At 40.2% G+C, this 20,578-nt stretch overlaps 1 long non-coding RNA gene across 1 annotated transcript in view; it reads right to left on the bottom strand.

The window, feature by feature from the left end:
* Nucleotides 1-457: 457 nt before the first annotated feature.
* LOC125458940 (uncharacterized) overlaps nt 458-20,578 on the bottom strand; it is a 156,565-nt gene continuing 136,444 nt past the window's right edge. The window contains exons 5-6 of the long non-coding RNA XR_007248927.2: nt 16,991-17,089; nt 458-531 (exon numbers count right to left, since the gene is read on the bottom strand). This is a non-coding gene — a long non-coding RNA (uncharacterized LOC125458940). The remainder of the gene's footprint in view (nt 532-16,990; nt 17,090-20,578) is intronic.

The following is a 20,578-nucleotide window of genomic DNA, read 5'->3' as shown; positions in this document are numbered from 1 at the left end:
ATTAGCCAAGGTCTTTTTCCTAGAGTGAGGAGTACAAAACTAGAGGACATAGGTTTAAGGTGAGAGGGGAAAGTTTTAAAAGGGGTCTGAGGGGTAACCTTTTCACACAGAGGGTGGTGCACGTATGGAATGAGCTGCCAGAGGAAGTGGTGGAGGCAGGGACAATTGCAACATTTGAAAGATATCTGGATAGGTATATGAATAAGAAGGGTTCAGAAGGACATAGGCCAAATACCTGCAAATGGCGCTATGTCAGATTGGGATGTCTGATCGGCATGGATGAGCTGGACCAAAGGGTTTGTTTCCATGCTGTATGTCTCTATGACTAACTTTCATAAACTGAACTCTTACTGTTGACCATCCACTGATCGCAAAATGTTCAACCAACAGAACAGCAGGCAAATGAAGTACACAAGTCTTGTCAATATATCCCACAAACTTTTGTTTGTATTTTTACCTCTGATTTATCCTGCTTGAAATTTGATAGCTTGGATTTTTTTGGACCAAGAGCTTTCTCTTTGCACTGTTGTCCTAAATAAAAGAAAAAAATGAGAACAAAACCGGAATATATTAAAATGAAACAGAACATGATTCAAGCTTTATAGATATGATAATTCATTAGTGTGCCAGTAGCATTATGAAATTGTAGGTGCAGATTCAATACGTTAGACCTGCTTGTGCTCCTGTTACAGCTAATAATCTTTTACATTAATTCATTGTTTCTTCCTTAGTAGTTTCAGGATATTAGCATATCTCCTGGTTATCTATCCACAAAACCTCTTTTTTTTCTATGTTTTTCAACCTTTACTAAAATACTTTGATATCCTAAGTATACAATTTCAAGAAATCATCAGTGTCTCCTGTAAGAATTTGTCTGTTTGTCCCTCATTGACCTTGGGGATAAATGTCTGAGCAGAGATCAGTTAAATGAAAAGTATATCATGAGAATGAAATCATTCCTGCTATGCACTATTTTCTGTTTATTGTAAATGTTTATACCGCTGAACTCAGGTTTCAGTATTTTAGTTACTTATAACAACAGGTACCCAGACCCCTAACCCTAACAATACTTGAACAATAATACTGAAGACATGTGCCGGCAGACCCCCTAGCCAAGCTGCTCCAACACAGCTAAAACATTTACCTGACAATATGGATAATTGCTCAGGTATGCCCTGTACACAAAAAGTAGGACAACTTCAAACCAACCAGTTACCACCCCATCAGTAAAATCTTGATCATCAGCCAAATGATGTAAGGTATCACCAGCAGTGCTATCAAGCAGCACCTTCTCTGCAGCTAGTACACACTGATGCTCAGTTTGAGTTCCACCAGGCTACTCATCTCCTGACCTCTTGTGCTTTGAATCAAACATGGAAAAATGAGCTGAATTCCAGAGGTGAAGTGAAAGTGACAGCCCTTGACATCAAGGCTGCAATTGGCCAAGTGAGGCATCAAGAGCCCTAGCAAAACCAGAGTTAATAGGAGTCAGGATTGTATTCACACTTGGCACAAAGAAAGATGGATGTGGTTGTAGGAGGTCAGCCATCTCAGCTCAGGATACCTTGGCCGGAGTTCCTCAGGGAACATTCTTGGCCCAACCATCTTCAGCTGCTTCAGCAATGACCTTCCCTCCATCATAAGGTCACACTGATGACTGCATAATGTTCAGCACCATTCAGAACTCCTCAGATACTGAAGCAGTTCATGATGAAATGCAGCAAGACCTGGACTATATCCAGGCTTGGACCAACAAGTGGCAAGTAACGTTCACACTTCACAAATACCAGGCAATGACCATCTCCAATAAGAGACAATCTAACCATCACTCCTTGATCTACAATGGTGTTGCCATTGCTGGATCTTCCACTATCAACATATTGAGGATAACCATTGAATTGGAGTAGTCATATAAGTACAATGTTTAGAATAGCACGTCAGAGGTTGGGAATATCTCACTGAATAACTCCTGACTCATGAAATCCTGTCCACTATCTACAAGGTACAAGTCAGGAATATATTTGAATACTGTCCACCTGCCTAGAGCAAAGGCCCAAATGCATTCAGGAAACTTAGCACCTTCCAGGACAATGCAGCCTACTTGATTGGCATCATGTCCACAAACACCCATTCCCTCCATGCTCAATCGCAGCAGAAGTTAGCATCTACAAGATGCACTGCAGAAAATTGCCAAAAATCTTTTGACAACATCTTTGAAATCCATGACCATTACCATCTAGAAAGACAAGAACAGCAAATACAAGGGAATACCGTCACCTCCAAAGTTCCCCTACAAGGCATTCACCATCCTGACTTGGGAATATATTGCCAATTCTTCAATAACACTGGATCAAGATGAAGCCCCCTACTTAATAGCATTGTGGGTCTACCTACAGCACCTGGACTTCAGCAGTTAAAGAAAGCAGCTCACTGCCAAATTCTCAAGTGGAACTAAAAACGGGCAGTAGCTGCTTGGCCAACAGACAGCATCTACATCCCATGAGTGAATTAATAAAAGATCTCATTTCCTTTGTGAGCACATTACCATCATGGAATGATAATATGCTTAAATGCAAGAACGTTTACACGTTCACACAAATTATATGGAATTCCAAAGGGCCAAAATGTTTTTTATGCCCTTTTCCCACTTTCTTTTGATATAAATTGCCAATGGATAGTCCAAACTGTTGTCCATTCATATTCAGAATTTACAATTTCAAAATACTAAAACTGCAACATAGAATTCTTCAAACTGGTAATATAGCTTTTCAAAAATATTAATAATTCCTGCCTAAAGAGTTATTGAGCACTTTTTTCTAGGTCAGAATAATGCTGAAATGGCTTTGTGATGTACAGTGAATATTCTCATCCACAGTTTGCTCGTGTATGCCTTGGCAAAGTCAGTCTTGAACCTGTCAGAGCTCAATTGAATAAAACGGCAGGTACCCAAATTATTCGTGTTATGTCCATCATTCCAAATTTACTGTGCAATTATTTTTTGCAACAAGATTCTCTAGAGGCAAGGAATTCCATATTCCACATGCCCTTTAATCGTTGCATGTGTGATATTTCCTGTGAAAGGTGTTCTAGTTAAGTTGGAAGCAATCCCTGTGGACCTGTAATATTTGGAATATTTTATATAGAATGTTTGTGACTGCATAATAGTGCATACATAAGTGAGGAAAACGAATCAGGACAAATACTGCAATTGCCCCAAGAGTCGCACATCACTAATAATGAGCTGTATCTCTTTTGCCGTGAAAAACTCAAGACCACTCTACTTGAAGGAATACGTGTCTTGGTACAGATTGGGATAGAATAGAAAATATGAGTATGTAGTGGATTGGCTCAATGAAACAATACAACCACATGATTTTTGTTTTGTCTTCATAATGACAGTGACTGCAGGAGAAATTAATCAATCTCATCTCATCCACTTTGTGAGATTTCTGACAAAATTGGTAAAGTGCTTTATAAATTCTGCCGTTTTAATACTTAATTTCATTGAAAATGTGGGATAGTATATTGGCAGTACGTTGGATAGCATATTCGCCATTTACTTGGCGAACATTCTTTCATTGGTGGAAATTCCAAATGGTGGATCCTACTGTCAGCAAGGGAATGAGCAAACTGGGAGCTAATTGTTTTTCCACATTAAATGAAGGAAGATCAAGGAGCTAGGATCAAACAACTTTGACGTATGAACTTTTAAAATTATTGCATTAAGATTCCTGTCAGTACAGGCATTGGAACATAACGTACTCTGACTCACCTTTTGATGTTTTCAGTGCTATCACTGTGCTTCTTCCAGGATATATAGTGTTATCACTGATAAAGTAAAGCAACAGCTCAGACTGACATATACTACAGGGAGGAGTTAAGCGACAAATTGCAGGGTGGGTGCTTTTAAGGCCAAGCGCTCAACATCCTCACCAACCAGAAAATTTTTTGTATCAAGTGCCAGTTAGATGCTTAAGTGCTAAATATTGAGCTTTTTGTTGATTCAAAAGCCTTGCCACTGAAGCCCAACCCCATCTGAGTCTGTCAGACAATCAGAGCCTGGAAGCTGGTATCTGTTATTGGAGCGTAATTCACCTGTGTCTTGTTTGTCCTTGAGGTAAAATATTGATCAAAGCTGTTAGTATATTGTCAAACATAATTTATTTCTCAGCGACCCATTGTTGATGTAACACATGATTTGATGTTCTTTCCACATAGTAGAGAAGTGTCCTAAAGTGTTCTGTATTTCATTTGATATGAAATGTCAGTTCAAAAGCTGTTCAAAAATTTAGGAATTGTCGTTTCTACAAATGCATCTTTGATGATTTATCATATGCATTTGAAAGCATGATTTTTTTCCTGTTTAAAGTACAAGTACTGGTGAATTTTGTTGACTTGGCTGATTGTTGATTGGCACTTGAAATTGTTGATTTGTTGGTTTGAAAAGAGATTGTTAAGATTTTTATTTCCTTATACTGCACTCATTTTGTATAATGTAGTTTTCTCAGTTGATTAAAGTTGTGCTAAATCTTCGTTGTTGGAGCACTAAATCTGAAAACTTAAAATTTTTTTTTGCTGTTTCAAAAACTGTTTCCATTTCATGTGGTTTTATACCTTTGTAAAGTGTGTAGTCTTAGTCCCCTTACTCGAGGAAGGATGTAATTGCATTAAAGGCAATTCAGAGAAGGTTCACTGGATTAATTCAGAGATGAAAGGCTTGCCTTATGAGGAGAGATTGATAGTTTAGACCTGTAGTCATTAGAATTTGGAAGGATGAGAGGAGATCTAATTGAGGTATTAAAGATTCTAAGAGAATTGACAAAGTATGAGTACAGCAAATGTTTCCTGTTACAGGGTAATCCAGAATGAGAGGTCATAGTTTTAGGCTAGGGACTGGCAGATTTAAAACAAAGATGAGAAGGAATTAGAGATAATGGGAACTGCAGATGCTGGAGAATTCCAAGATAATAAAATGTGAGGCTGGATGAACACAGCAGGCCAAGCAGCATCTCAGGAGCACAAAAGCTGACGTTTCGGGCCTAGACCCTTCATCAGAGAGGGTCTAGGCCCGAAACGTCAGCTTTTGTGCTCCTGAGATGCTGCTTGGCCTGCTGTGTTCATCCAGCCTCACATTTTATTATCATGAGAAGGAATTACTTCTCTCAAAGCATTGTGAATCTGTGGAATTTGTTACCCCAGAGCACAGCGACGCTGAGACATTGAACAAATTTAAGAAGTAAATAGATTTTGAATTATTAATGAGTTAAAGGGTTATGGAGTGCAAGCAGAAAAGTGGAGTTGAGGCTGATCAACCAAAACTATACTGATTTGCAGAGCAGGGCTGAGAGGCTGAATTGCCTACTCCTGCTCCTCGTTCTTATGTTTGTGCGCCCTTATCACATCCAGATAGATTGACTGAGAAGAAAGCAAACTCAAGAACTATCTTCAGGCTTAGGCTTCTTATAATATCATTTATTATGTTCTAAGTCTAAAACTGAAACAACATAAATCAGAGATTTACCAGGCTCTAAATTTACTGTCACATTATTGAAAGACTATTTCGTTAACTCTTTTGCCCAATTTTCATTGGTCTACTCCACATTCTTCTCTGCACATGTTTCTGTCTTCCAATCTAATTCCACCCACATTGTACTATTTATGCCCAGTGAAGAGCAGTTGTGTGACATCATCATAATCAGTCCAGGGCCCAAAAGCCTTTACAGAATACCTCCAACGAGGGGAAACATTCTTCCTGCATCTACCCTCTTGAGGCCTATAAGAATTTTAAGTGTTTCACTGCGATCATTTCTCATGCTTGACAACTCTACAAGATTTACTTTCTTCTTTCTCTCCTCACACATTTATTGCCATCCCAGTAACCAATCTGGTGAACTTTTGTTGTACTCTCTATATGTGGTAAATATATCCTTTCTTCAGTCTAAGATGAACATTTACACAATAGCCCACGTGTGGTCTCACCAAAGTTTTGCAGCAAGACTTCTTTTCACCTTATAAAGAAATTAGCATAAGTCAGCATTTTTAAAGAACATCAGGAAAATGAGGGCAAAAGCAGTTGAAACAGAATAAATCCTGATTGTCACATTTGGGGCAGGCGGCAACTTGGAGATATGATGATAAAAATGTCAACCAATACGTGTCACACATCAGATCTGATAGATGTTCTGAAGTTTTACGTTTTTATCTTTGGATATGAGGAGAAATATCCTTTCAGAATATTCCCTTATAAAATTAGTTAAGTGTGGCAGGATCCATGTGCTGACTGTTAACTCACTGATTTTTTTCATTCCTCACCCTGACATACTGCAGACCATGCTTTGTGAGCAAGTGTGTTCTATGTTAATAACTTATTCAAAATAAGAGACAGGCCTAATATTGTTAATGTTTAAAGCCAATCTGGCACAGATACAGCTTCTAATTTTTACCAGCAATATAAAAACAGATCTTAAAGACTAGATTCATGGCAGCAATTGTTTTTCTGTCTCACTGATTGAACCAAACAGTGCGCTCAAGACCAATCAGAGCACTGTACAATTTCCATATGATATTTCCTGACTTGTACTCTACATTTTGATTCCAGCTTCGTTTAACAGTCTTAGAATTAAATCAGCAGCCTTTTATTTAGTTGATTCAGTTGGGAGCTCAATATCAGTTCAAGCGTGGCTCCTGTTTGTCCAGCCGAACTACTGAGAGATGAGGAGAATTTTATTGTGGCAGGAGGGAGGGAGTTATGCTGGTGGTGGAAATGTAATTAATCAAGAGGTAAGCGATTATTACTGTCATAAAATTGACTGCTTATATTCTGAAATTGGTCCACAACGGATAATTATTTGACCAGAACATTTGTAACTGGCTTCTTTCACCTTAGGAAAAAAAACATAGTGCAATAAAACAGAGATTTGAAACGAAAGATTATTGCTTCTCCTGCTGAGCTGATTTGTGCACAGCTGCGCAGATGAAGTTGTTTGACTGCAGACTTCACACTTTGATTTATCTACACAGCGATGATGAATTAGATTTTTCACAGTGCGTTAGACACAGTGGGGAGTTCCTGTACAGCCTCATGCTAGCTTTATTTGATATGATGATTAATGTAGGTATTATATTCATATCAGGTATAAACAAAAATGAGGCCATTCGAAATACTTCTATGATATGAAGCATAGGTTTTGTAGCTCATTCCTACCAGGTCAAAGTACTGTTTGGTGTCTTATTAGCTAAGGCTGAAACTAAGCTGAAGTATTCCAGTATATTGTTGCAATTTCCTAAGCACCCTGTGCAACAAGTTTATCATTACAGATCTCTGTCCTGCACATTGATAACAGATGGAAGTGAAACTCATTGTTCCCTGTTCAATCGATGGAGGTGATTCATCGACTGTGAGTCAGCTGTGAGCTACAGGTTGCAACTGCTGTGTCATTCTCCTCCTCTAAAATTTCCTTGGGTACAATTGGATGGAATCTGGACAGGGGCCAAGAACAAGGAATCCCAACTGATTTCTTCATTTTAATTCATGGAGGCTGAGACCAACTATATCACCAACCTATCACCACCCCATCTGAGATTAGTCAATTCATACAGAAGAAGGAAGGCTCAAGACAGCTTCCAGTCATTTTAACTATTCAAGCAGTGCATTAACGTTGTGCTTCAAAAAGTGTCCTTTACATTTAAAGGTGTCTAATGCTGCCACCAGATTATCTTCTCTGACCATGGTTGAGATTGGATTTAATCTTAGGATATCGGATAATTTAACTCATTTTTTTTACTATGCTCTTGCATTGTTCCTGTATGAACCAACAGAAGTTATGACTGACACAAAGTGATATTCTAAGAGGTCTTTCTTCTTAATCTGGTTTTATAGTCATACAGAAAACTTCACGGCTGCAATTTTCTCATGCTAGTCTGTGCAAAAGAATGATAAAGCTTACCCAAAAAGGTATTGAACAGAGACAAATGCAGGGTATTTCAACTTGTCCTGATTTGAACTTTGATTGGGAGACACAAGTGAAAAGAGGCAGAATCTAACTCCAAAGGAAATAGTTTTTCCGGCCTAATGGCCTTTTATTGAATGCTGTTGTAATCTGACTTGGCTAGATACTGAGGGTCTAACCAAACTCTACCCTTGTGCTGGGCTAAAAGAAATAAAGACAAAACCTTGATGTTAAGCATCTTTTAAGAGAAATGCTAGCCTCACTTCACATCCCATGCTATCTGCGCTAATAAATGAGGATCACACTCCATTTAAAGTTAAGAATGTCTATCTCACACAGCACTGATTGTCAAAATGTTTTATTAATACTGCAGGGATTTAAACAAAAGCTTTGACTCTGACAAGAATTTTGGACAGGATATAAAAGCCATAAAATGATATCATTTGCATTTTTGAAAAAGCAGACCAGGTCATAAAGAAAGTTGACTTGATTTCAAATAAACTAGGGTGAACTGCAATCCAAAACTTTAATCAAAAAAAATATCTGGGCAAGATTCCAATTAACAAAGCTCAGCTTTTCCAAATCTCCAGTAACAAAAAACATCTCAATGCAGATCAGTGACCACAGTATAAATTGCAGAACATATCTGCCAACTTCAGAAATATTAAATACTTGATATGATTAGCATTGTTTCAAGCAGATCAAAGTTTGAGCTATCATTGCTGGGATTAGTGCATTTGGCATATAATTTTTACATCGGCTATTAGGATGAAACACTCCCAGTGAAGCATAACATAGGTCATACACAGAGTAAAATTACCCTACTCTCCATCAATTATTCTTAGGCATATTATAGGTCAAACGCAGACAATAGCAACGTCGACTCTACGAACTGAAGTTACAAAGCTCTTTCTATGCTATCTATGAAAATATTCCCAGATTGAGTGCAGAGCAGATAAGATGCAGATTAACATCATTAACTGTGCCCCATCGAGTAATTCAGCGTTGGGTGTAATATAGTTTGGATATACAATTTATGAATGTCTGACTTACAAAGGCTTGTAGATACTACCACGATCACATATAGGTCTGACACATGAACATTTCCTGCACTTATGAATGGCTACTTTACATTGTTCTGCATTGTGTCCTAACTTGCATATGAATTGACTTGTGAACGGACTCAAAGTGAAATCTGTTCACAACCTGGGGACTGCCTGTATAGCACAACTAAATTTGTTGCTCTAAAAACTACTCAATGGTCAGATCCAACACAGGTTAAATGCAAAGTAAGGTTAACTTTACTGTTCCATTAAACATATTCGTCAAACACACCCAGTCCAGTTATTTCATATCAGTCACAGCACAGATTAAACACTCCCTTGATTTCCCACGAAAACACCAGAACACTTTACCTTCTGCAAAATGAGATGTGAAGGAGTGATGCATGCAAGGACATATAATTCAGGATGGTGAATGCAGTTTGTTTATGGGCTGTTATGATGATGGATCAGAACGCCAAAATATTACAGGCATTTTTAGCTCTTAATTCAAAAGAAGACTGCTGCAAAGCCAAAATAACTACAGGTGTAGATTTTGTGGCTCGCTGGCAAATAAAAACTATGTTGGCCAATGAATTATAACTCTTAAAGGTGTCAAAGAAACTTTAACCAGACTGGACTGTCATCTCTTGTGGCTACATTGATTGGAAGGAATGGGTGGAACCCCTGCTCAACAGCAAGCCACACCATGTGAATTATGACCCCAACTTGCAAACATTTTTGTGTTTTTCCCTTTGGAGAATATACAGGCACAGAGGTTGAAAAGCCAGTTTAAATTCTACTAGCATGTGTTAGTGTGACTGAATGTTCTCTTGTGTACCAGCCTGGGTTCAAGCATCAGCATGCTGTCACAGTTAAAGTCAGTCACCTTAGCTTTCCCTGTGTTGAAGGTAATGATGTCTTGTGACTCTGAGTGCTCAAAGTTAATTGGCTAGCAGCCAGACAACAGAGAAGCAAGGAAACAAAAGGACTCTATCTCACATTGAAATAACTACACAGAGGCCAGTATCCCTGTAATTCTGTGAATGGGTTGTGAAAAGCCAGATCAAAGCCAGTCCCGAGTCCAAGGAGACCTTCTGAATCTCCTGTTTATATCTGTCAGCCAGGGATCCCTCATTGGGGTTGAATTTGGACCAATCAAGGATTTCATGGTCAATGAGATCCACGTGGCCATGGCTCCAGTCACAATACACTCAAAACTGACAAGTTAAGTAAATTGCTTTAACATTGGCATTATCTGGATGTGAGTTTGCTCGCTGAGCTGGAAGGTTAGTTTTCAGATGTTTCGTCACCATTCTAGGTAACATCATCAGTGAGCCTCTGACGAAGCGCTGGTGTTATGTCCCGCTTACTATTTATCTGGTTAGGTTTCCTTGGGTTGGTGATGTCATTTCCCGCTCTTTTTCTCACAGGATGGTAGATTGGCTCCAAGTCAATGTGTTTGTTGATGGAGTTCCGGTTGGAATGCCATGCTTGTAGGAATTCTCGTGCATGTCTCTGTTTGGGCTTGTCCTAGGATGGATGTGTTGTCCCAATCAAAGTGGTATCCTTCCTTATCTGTATGTAAGGATACTAGTGATAGTGGGTCATGTCGTTTTGTGGCTAGTTGATGTCCATGTATCCTGGTGGCTAGCTTTCTGCCTGTTTGTCCAATGTAGTGTTTGTCACAGTTCTTGCAAGGTATTTTGTAGATGACGTTCGTTTTATTTGTTGACATCACCAACCCAAGGAAACCTAACCAGATAAATAGTAAGCGGGACATAACATCAGCGCTTCGTCGGAGGCTCACTGATGATGTTACCTAGAATGGTGATGAAACGTCTGAAAACTAACCTTCCAGCTCAGCGAGCAAACTCACATCCAGAACCTCAACCTGAGCTACAAATCTTCTCAAAACTCGCTGTTGGCATTATCTGTCTTAAACATCAATACAGAACTATAGAATATAATATAAATTAAGGATTGTAAAGGTAACTGTTTAACTATCAATGTTAATGTTACTGGCAGGTACCAGTGCATTGGCCGCAGCATTGAACTAACTACTCGTTGTGAACAGTTCAGAGAATTATTCACCTGTGTTTTTGAACTATTATCCTTTTAAGCTAATTGTTATTTCTGACATGCGTGTATGTGTTTTGTGTTATTAATTTTTCTCACATTCAATAATTAATAAACTAACTCTGTGTTAACTCAAGAAATCCTAGTTAAATTGACTCCTTTTAAAATATACATTCATGTAAGTATGGAAACAAGTCATTGCTAATGGAAGGGATTATTTTAAATTAACTTTGCCGTGATCAGCTTAGGTGGTCGTTCATGCCTTACCACCCAGGAGCTTAATAGTTTGAGCTAACCTGTCTGGATCTGCAAATCTCACCTGGAATCTGGTCATAACAACTGGACTATCAACTATAAGCATTGTAACATTGCCCCACATCCTCTTCAAATATAAACAATCAATTGGTGGGTTCATGATCTTGACTAGAAATCATACTCAAAATTGGTAATCAATCTGGTAATCACATAATCATAAGCACACCATAGGCACTTCACAGACATGCCATCGCTGCTATGACAGTCACAGCAGATCAAACAGATGGGGGCCCAACCCACGCTGAGACCCAGACTGATGATAGGCATCTTGTTACAGATGCAAGGAACATACTGAAAATACAGGGACAGACAGGGCAATAACTGATGAAGTTGTTACACGCATTGTGCAGACAATTGCAAACACTGGAGAAGTCCATCCAACCTATGAGTTCTGCCATGAAACATGTGTGTGAATGTGGCTCCTTCCCAGGAGAGAATGGTGACCATCATGGAGAGCTTGGTGAAATAGACCACTCATCACTGACAGGATACAAATTCTGACCCTTACCATCACTCTATTCATGTATTGCATATAGCAGAGGCCAGGCAAGAAAGGGACATAGTGTCTGTACCTCCCTCTGGGTGCCCCTCCTCATCCTGTAGTCGGGGAAGTGCCATAACACATTGAAAGGGAGGAGAAGCATCAGTCTATCTCTGTGGGAGCTTCTCCAGGACATAACAAGGGTAAACAAATGCTCCTTGGTCCTTTTGCCAGTGATCCCAGTGCCTGCAGCATCAGAGGTCAAGGAAAATGCACCAGCATCCATGCAACCACTTTTCAGATGGCTCCCTCTGCCTCAGCTACAGACATTGGGGTAGCACCACATTGTAGCATTCAGAAATACAAGCAAAAAAGAATGCCTGCAGGATGAGTAGCATGCCTGTATTGATGAAAACAGAAAGGTTACCTCTGAGGTTGGATTGCAAGTAGTGTAATTCGGGGTTTTCCGCATATGTCAGCCTACACAACATATATCACAGATATAACAGTGTGGAACAGGAGGAGCACAGCAGGCCAGGCATTATCAGAGGAGCAGGAACATTGATGTTTCAGGTCTGGATCCTTCTTCAGAAATGGGGAGGGGGGGGAGCGGAAGCTTAGAAATAAGTAGAAAGAGGAGGGGTGGGACTGAGGAAGGCAGGTGGGATAGTGATGGGCGAGTGCAGGTAGGGAGGAGTGTGGATTGGTCAGTGAGGTGGGAGGGGTGGATAGGAGAGAAGATGGGCAGGTTTTGTGACAGAAAATGGATATATAACAGATAGTTAGGTTTCAGTTGTGTTGAATCAGATATCTTGAGGTTTATTTTAACATTAATTATTTACAATACATCAATATCTCTGACTTACATATACATCTGTATTATTACACTGATCATTACATACACATGACTGACTGAAGATGCTACACTAAGCTCACTACACATAGAACATGACTGAAAGCAAAGCCCAGTACCTGTGTACCACCTGATCACCAATTAACACATGGTATTACACACACTAAGTTCCCTTCAGCAGGCTTTCATAGCTCAACATGGTATTTTTAACCTGCAGTTTTAGTCTATACTTCCTAAGCATCCTGCAGGTCAATCAGAGAAGTTCCATGATTGTGTGAGGGGTTGGCAAATGTCAGATACCCATGCCCATGAACAAAAGACACACGTGGCTGGTGCCCGTGGACATTGCCCTGAGATGTTATTTTCTGCTAAACATCATAGAGACTTTTCGCAGCCGAGTTTGAGCTAAAGTCGCCCAATACCCGCTCTGACGTCCATGCTGAGAATCCTCAGCATCCGGTTTGCTTGGCAGGATTACTAAAATAGGATGCTCAATGTTTATGTGTCGAGGTATGCAATTAACAAAATCACTCACAAGCAAAAATCCCTCTAAATAGGCAACTCACTGCTGTCTAGTGAAAACCTCACCTTGGCACTTCATCCCTACATAAAAATATGCAGCAAGTTGGTCCCAACATTGAGATAGGATTTAACTCAATCTCAAATCTCACGGTATTCCACATTATTCAGGCCCCTCCAAAACGCTCCCTTGTGTTTTTCATGCGGGAGGAAGTCAGTTGCACAGGATTTTGTCTACCACGGTTTAACTTCAGAATTGTTTCCAACGTCTTACATGCTCTTGTCAAACTTTCCAGGATCAAGCCTTTCTTTTCATTAATTCTTTATTGACAGGCTTCATGGGATTAACACCTATTTTCATTCAGAGAACTAACTGCTGAGCATTTAACTCCAGATGGAGCTTTAAAGACATCGAACCAGTACTATTATTCTACCTGAGATAATGGGAACTGCAGATGCTGGCGATTCCAAGATAATAAAATGTGAGGCTGGATGAACACAGCAGGCCAAGCAGCATCTCAGGAGCACAAAAGCTGACCCAGATGAAGGGTCTAGGCCCGAAACGTCAGCTTTTGTGCTCCTGAGATGCTGCTTGGCCTGCTGTGTTCATCCAGCCTCACATTTTATTATCTATTATTCTACCTGATTGTTTCTCTCCGTGTTTGAGGTTTGTGCAGATGGACAGATTTTTAGCTCTAAGCACAGTACTACTCTCTGCAGAACTCAGGTTAAAAAAAAACACATGGATTGTATCATTTGTTTCTTTCTTTAAAATTCACATTTCTATCAAAAACAATCACTGAATAAGCCATATATAGCTACAAGTATTAATAAGCATAAACACAGTCACATGTGTATATTCTAAGTGATAGTGCATGCTCTTACTGAGGTACATGCACAAATTGCCATGCACACCATTTGTAATCTCACCCACACAAATGCACAAACTCTTACTAATATCCAATCACTGATGCAACCACATTCATAGACATTCACACCTACACATGGGAAAATTCAACTACATGGATGAACACTTGCACAGATATCTGCATACATGGACATGCATGCATTGTATTGTATGCTCTCCTGTCGGCACATTTGAATTTGAGGATGGGGCACATAATGTTCAGCACGCAACTGTGTATCCACATACCCCCAACCACACTATAGCTTTATAAGCTTTGGGCAACATGCCCACCAGTGAGTTAATTATTGCCCACTTAAGGGATTGATCCCAGCACAGTCAGGAAACAACTGGTTACAGGAGACGCCCAAGTCAATCACACAGTTATGCAAGTTCTCTGCACATGCTCATGGCAGGCTCCCATTTCAACCTGAACACCCCAGGTCTTCCATCCTTTATGACTTCTCAAGCCACTATTCTGCCCTCAACTCTCCTGCCCTGCCTGCCAGAGTTGGCCAGTATGACATACAGCAAAACCCCTAAATACAAGGTGGTGAGCAGCTTAGTTCACCTCCTCAAGTCCAGAGTTCAGTACAAGAATTTTCCATGACTTGGAGTGGCATGGCAGCTCAGTGATTAGCACTGTAACCTCACAGCACAAGGGACTTGGGTTCGATTCCATGCCTGGGCCACTGTCTGTGTGCAGATTGGATGTTCTCCCAGCACCTGTGTGGGTTTCTGCCAAGTGCTCCGGTTTCCTCTCACAGTCTGAAGATGTGAAGGTTAGGTGAACTAACCATGGTAAATGCAGGGTTTCAGGGATTGTACGGGATGCTGTTTGGAGGTTTGGCGCAGACATGATGGGCTGAATGGCTGCTACCTGCACTGCAGGGATTCTCTGTTATGACTCTAGTTGGAGTTGCATTTGCTTGAAAACTGTCAACCTCCAATTATCCAACAGCTTCCTAAAATAGAATATCCACAGTGATAATCTGGCAACCAGTTTACAGATTACAGCTAACCAGTGATCATTGAAGTGTCTGAAATTCGTCATTGCATGCTAACCACAAACCCTGCCCAACATTTCAGCTGAAGGTGTGGGCAGGGACAACAATGCTTTGTAAAATCCAGCCAAAGCACTCGAAAAAAATGAATTCTTGTTCACAGAGACCTTCACTCTCGCTTACAGTGGGAGTTGTTACATTACCATAAGATCTAGTGAGGGGCTATAAATGGAATCAAAATCCAAGGCCAACTAAAACCAAACAAATCATTAACAGGGTGTATAGGATCTATCAGGTCACTTTGACCCTAGCTTTGAGGTCTGATATTTTTGCAGGCACATAAAGCCAAAGGGAATGTAAATTATAAAAGAGGTTCTGGAGTTCTCCCAATGCATTTATCCTTGCAAAGAGCAATGGCACCGTTGAGATCCAGTTGGTGAACACAGCATTGGCTCTGTGGGAAAGGCAGTCATTGCATGATAATACATTCCTATCAGCCTATGAGCCAATATTCTTGTCAGTACCAGCCAACCAGCTGCACTAGACCAACATGACCTAAGAGTGGCCTTTAGCACAATACGGAAGGAACTTAATTATACATAAGACAATTTGTACCTGATCTGGTCTGATAGTAATGTGTTAAAGAAAAGCCTTTCATTCTGCAGCTCTAAAGTCCGTCACCTTGACAATGAAAGAATGCGTAAAAACAAGTTTAAAAATTTTTGTTTAAACATGTTCCAAATTATAATACATGACTATGTGGAAAAAACAGATTATTTACAATTAAAAGCACTAGAGTTCATGTCTTGTTCTGACTAGCCAGAGGCAAATTGGGGAATATTTAAAATCGTGCAAGTAACTAATTGAAAGGGACTAGATTCGGTATTTAGACAGATAACGGTGCTTCAATATTTTTCACCTCAAGCCTTACAAACGCAAATGTTACTGACACATTTAAATAGCAGCCTCAAGGCCAAAATTCCTGAACAACTCGAACCGAGTGGAGTTCAATCAGCACACAAGGAAGGTACTTGGCATGACAAGCCTACAAACAAAATAAAATTCATTCCAGGGCAATATAAGAGTAAAACAGCTGAGCTGAAGCACGGGTCAGGCCCTTCACATACATGTGGGCAACTTGTCATGTTTTGTCCCATTCAAAGTAATGTCCTGGGATGAGGAAAGGGAATGCAGGTGAGTTCATGAGGTGAGAAGGGCTACAGGTCATTTGTGGAGCCAAGAGGAGTAATGATAACTGTGCTCAAATCACAAATGCAAAAGTTTTCCTCATCTATATGTTTTCTCTAAGCAGCCTCTAGAAGTATCTACTTAGCCTGTTCCAACTAGGCAAAGCAATTTTACAGTTCAGATTGAATGAGTGCAGGGTAATCATTTCAATTGTAAAGGACATCTGAGCTCATTTCAGCAGACTGTGAAATGCCAATCTTCACAAACTTGTCTATTCCCTATTAAATCAGCTATCAATTATCACTACGCATGCTTCGGAGCATGAAACAAGTGGAATAATGTCAAATTTAGACACCCTTAAATTAAACATTTAACATTGGCAAACAGAAAAGTAAAAGTCTGATGCCACATTAATGCACAGCGTGCAAAGAGACCCAGATTCTGTGGTCAGCACCAAATTATCTTAATCCTAGTCAAACTAAGAAATTATCCAACCCTCTGCCTAACAAGGTTGGAATAAGAAATTCAGTCAGAAATACCTGTTTTGATTTCTACTTAACAATCTCTTTTTGGAAGGTGTGCATGCAGGGATGTCAGGTAACAACTAGATTAATCTCAGCTGTGATGCTCCCCAGTGCAGAAAATGTGTGACACTCACAGTCAAGGTTCACATGGGTGTGAATCCGGAAACCATCTGGCGTTCGTGGCCCCGTAATACATGAAGCATCACCTCATTCATATGAGGAGTAGGGGAAAACTGAAAAAAAGAGTGTAAAAAATTACAAAAGGCAGTCGTGACCAGTTAATTGTACAATAAAAAATGCACTTAATTGTTTAAAAGTGTGATTAAATTTAAATATTAATGAGTCACAGAAATAAAGCCTGAATCTACATAATAAAAAAAGCAAAAAAAAGCTCAACTTTAAATCACAATGGCTTGTTGCATCATGACAAGGACAGCAAAGTGATTAGATATGGAAGATTTTATGGTGTCTTGGTATTTTGTTTGATTAATTCATTTTCACCTTCACCTCAGCTCTCAGCTTCAAATCTAACTCTTCATGGAGAAAGTTTCCAGATTGAAACGAGCATTTGTCAAATAATTTACCAAATGCCTGAAGATGGGGAATGATTAAATAATCTATCATGCTTTTAATGTACCTCCAGATTCAACAGTAATTATTCTGAGCATTTGTGATTCATATTGTCAAGTCAGTTTCAGGGTTTCTGGATGAAAGAATGGCATTAGAATAGAAAACAGGTAGTGGGATGGGGGTTGGGGTGATATGTCATGATATGTGATTAACCTGAGCCCATTCCAAAAAAAAAGAGCCAATCAGTAGTGTGTCACAAAACTTTCAAGTATACATAAAAAAAAAACCTTGAGCTCATTCTTTACAAAAATACACAGGATGGTTTGCAGCACATTGACACTGTCCTGAACAGGATTTCAAGTCTCAGTGATAATGGGAACTGCAGATGCTGGAGAATCCAAGATAATAAAATGTGAGGCTGGATGAACACAGCAGGCCCAGCAGCATCTCAGAAGCACAAAAGCTGACATTTCGGGCCTAGACCCTTCATCAGAGAGGGTCTAGGCCCGAAACGTCAGCTTTTGTGCTCCTGAGATGCTACTTGGCCTGCTGTGTTCATCCAGCCTCACATTTTATTATCATGAGAAGGAATTACTTCTCTCAAAGCATTGTGAATCTGTGGAATTTGTTACCCCAGAGCACAGTGACAGAAGGGGAGGCAGACTGAAGATGGAGAGGTCCGCCTCCCCCTGTCTCCCTATTTATTCCAGAACCCTCACCCCATTCCCCTCTCTGATGAAGGGTCTAGGCCCAAAACATCAGCTTTTGTGCTCCTGAGATGCTGCTGGGCCTGCTGTGTTCATCCAGCCTCACATTTTATTATCCAGGATTTCAAGTCTCACCTGTTCCAGAGGTATCTAATAACATCTCTGAACAGGTTGATTAGAAAATTAAATAAAAACACAAGCCCATTCCCAACTAAAACATAAGGGATGACATGTGACAAAGTAATAGTGCCCCTACCTTTTGTCCCAGCCCGTGTTCAAGTTCCACTTGCTCCAGAAATGTGCTATAATATGTCTGAACATATTGATTAAAAATATGCAAGCTCCATTGGTGATGCAGATAGGATGGAGAAGATGGCTCCATGGAACTCAACAGTCTCTGGGAGCAGGTTTCCAAGAAGGCCAATTCTCAGAGTATAGACCTGAGGATCTGGCGGCAATGCTAGATCATAATGCTCTAACACAGGTAGTTAAGGTCAGTGAATATATCTTCATATGGTGCCTCCTCATCATCATACCGCAAGAGTATTAAAATACTTTGTGCACCGCACTCTCATCAATCATGAAACTTTACTCAGAACTTTTCCCTAACGTTAAGATACTCCATCTTACTGTCATATACCTATCATGCTGTCACATTTACATCTGTTTCTAAATGTATCAACACACCTTCAGCCATTCAGCTAAAGCCGACATTTCTTCCAAATTCAATAGCACACAATCACTGACACGCTGCCGTCTGTATTTTGAAGGTAAGTTTGTACAAAGCAGAAGACAGCAGAGTGAAACTAGCAGGGAACAAGAAAATCTGAGTCAAATGTGGGCAAATTATTCTTTGAATGATAGAATGAGCTGTGACAAAGACTGTGCCACCTAGCATCATTGAACTCCCAGTATCTGATCTGATGTTCGCGGACACCAGTTGATATTTTGGCAATGCATGTAGCCTGGAGGCGAGAATTCAGAATCAGAGCTGGGTATGTCACTAGATATGACGATTTTGTAAATACTGCTGGGGTAAAGAGTAACTGAACTTTCCCAGCTTACCAGAGAGTGACATGGCAATCAAGTACCACTATAGAGAACTCAGAAGAGGATTACAAAGGGATGATAATACTTAGGTCTGCAGACTAAGGTGCTGAGGACAATGGCTGGTCTGACAGACAGTCACCTCTCACTGCTAAGAAGCACCATAGAGTCCAGCTTCAATATGGCAGACGGAATGACACAAACTCTGCCCTCCCTGTAGCCCCTTTCTTCTCTCCCTATTGTGCTGGAGACTCAAGGTCACAGCCTCTGTTGCCCCGTCCCACCATCCTCTTACCTCTTGTAATCTTTGCATTGACAGTTCACCTACTCCATTGGCTTCCGAAAATAGCCTTCCGTGCAGGTTTTAATACCTGCCCCTTTATGTTGCTTAAGAATCTGCCTACACATCCATTACCACATTTGTGATCCTGGCATCACAACAGTAAGCTGGGCTCAGTCTTGTTAAGGTTATGCTCATTCAAGATCTGTGAGCACATGCCCAGAGAACAAATGCTAAAATATTTCAATGCCATGTGGGCTGTGCAGGAAGCAGCCAGAGGCACGTTATAATCTTGAAAAGTAGAGATAGGCAGCCGTAGAAACCAAAAGAACTGTGGATGCAATAAAGCAGATACAAAAGCAGAAGTTGCTGGAATCTCAGCAGGCCTGGCAGCAGCTGTGAAGAAAATAATTAGAGTTAATGTTTCAGGTCTGGTGACCCGGTCACCGGGCCCCAAACATTAATTCTGTTTTGTTTTCTTCATAGATGCTGCCAGATCTGCTGAGCTATTCCAGCAACTTCTGTTTTTGTAGACAACCACTTGACACACCTCAACAATAAATTTCTAACCAAGAAGACCATAAGAGCAGGTTAGTGTCATAGTCACAAGTGATCATAGTGGTTAATGTCAGCTCACTGGATCTGGATGCATTAAAGGAAATGGTTTGATGATCTCAGCCAAGCAGTCAAATTCCAGTGGATTTTTCAAGTGTCATATTCTAACAGTTACACCACAAACCAAACATGCTGCTCTGCTCACCGTTTCCCTTCACTTGTTCATCAACATTTTCCATCAAGCTGAAATGAGACCTCACAATTGTAGCCTCACCTTAATTTTACAATTTCAGCAACACCACAAACTGTGGTCAGCACCAGGGCTGAAACAAGAGATCAAAAACAAAGTTGCTGGAGAAGCTCAGCAGGTCTGGCAGCATCTGTGAAGAAAAAAAATCAGAGTTAACACTTCAGGTCAGGAAGGGTGTTCTGAGGAAGCCTCCTGAAATGTTAACTCTGATTTTTTTCTTCACAGATGCTGCCAGACCTGCTGAACTCTTCCAGCAACTTCCATTTTTGTTCCTGATTTACAGCATCAGCAGTTCTTTTGGTGTTTATTTAGT

The sequence above is a fragment of the Stegostoma tigrinum genome, chromosome 15, assembly GCF_030684315.1.
Source record: "Stegostoma tigrinum isolate sSteTig4 chromosome 15, sSteTig4.hap1, whole genome shotgun sequence".
In the NCBI taxonomy this organism is placed as follows: domain Eukaryota; kingdom Metazoa; phylum Chordata; class Chondrichthyes; order Orectolobiformes; family Stegostomatidae; genus Stegostoma; species Stegostoma tigrinum.
This window is presented reverse-complemented; position numbering and strand designations above follow the sequence as displayed.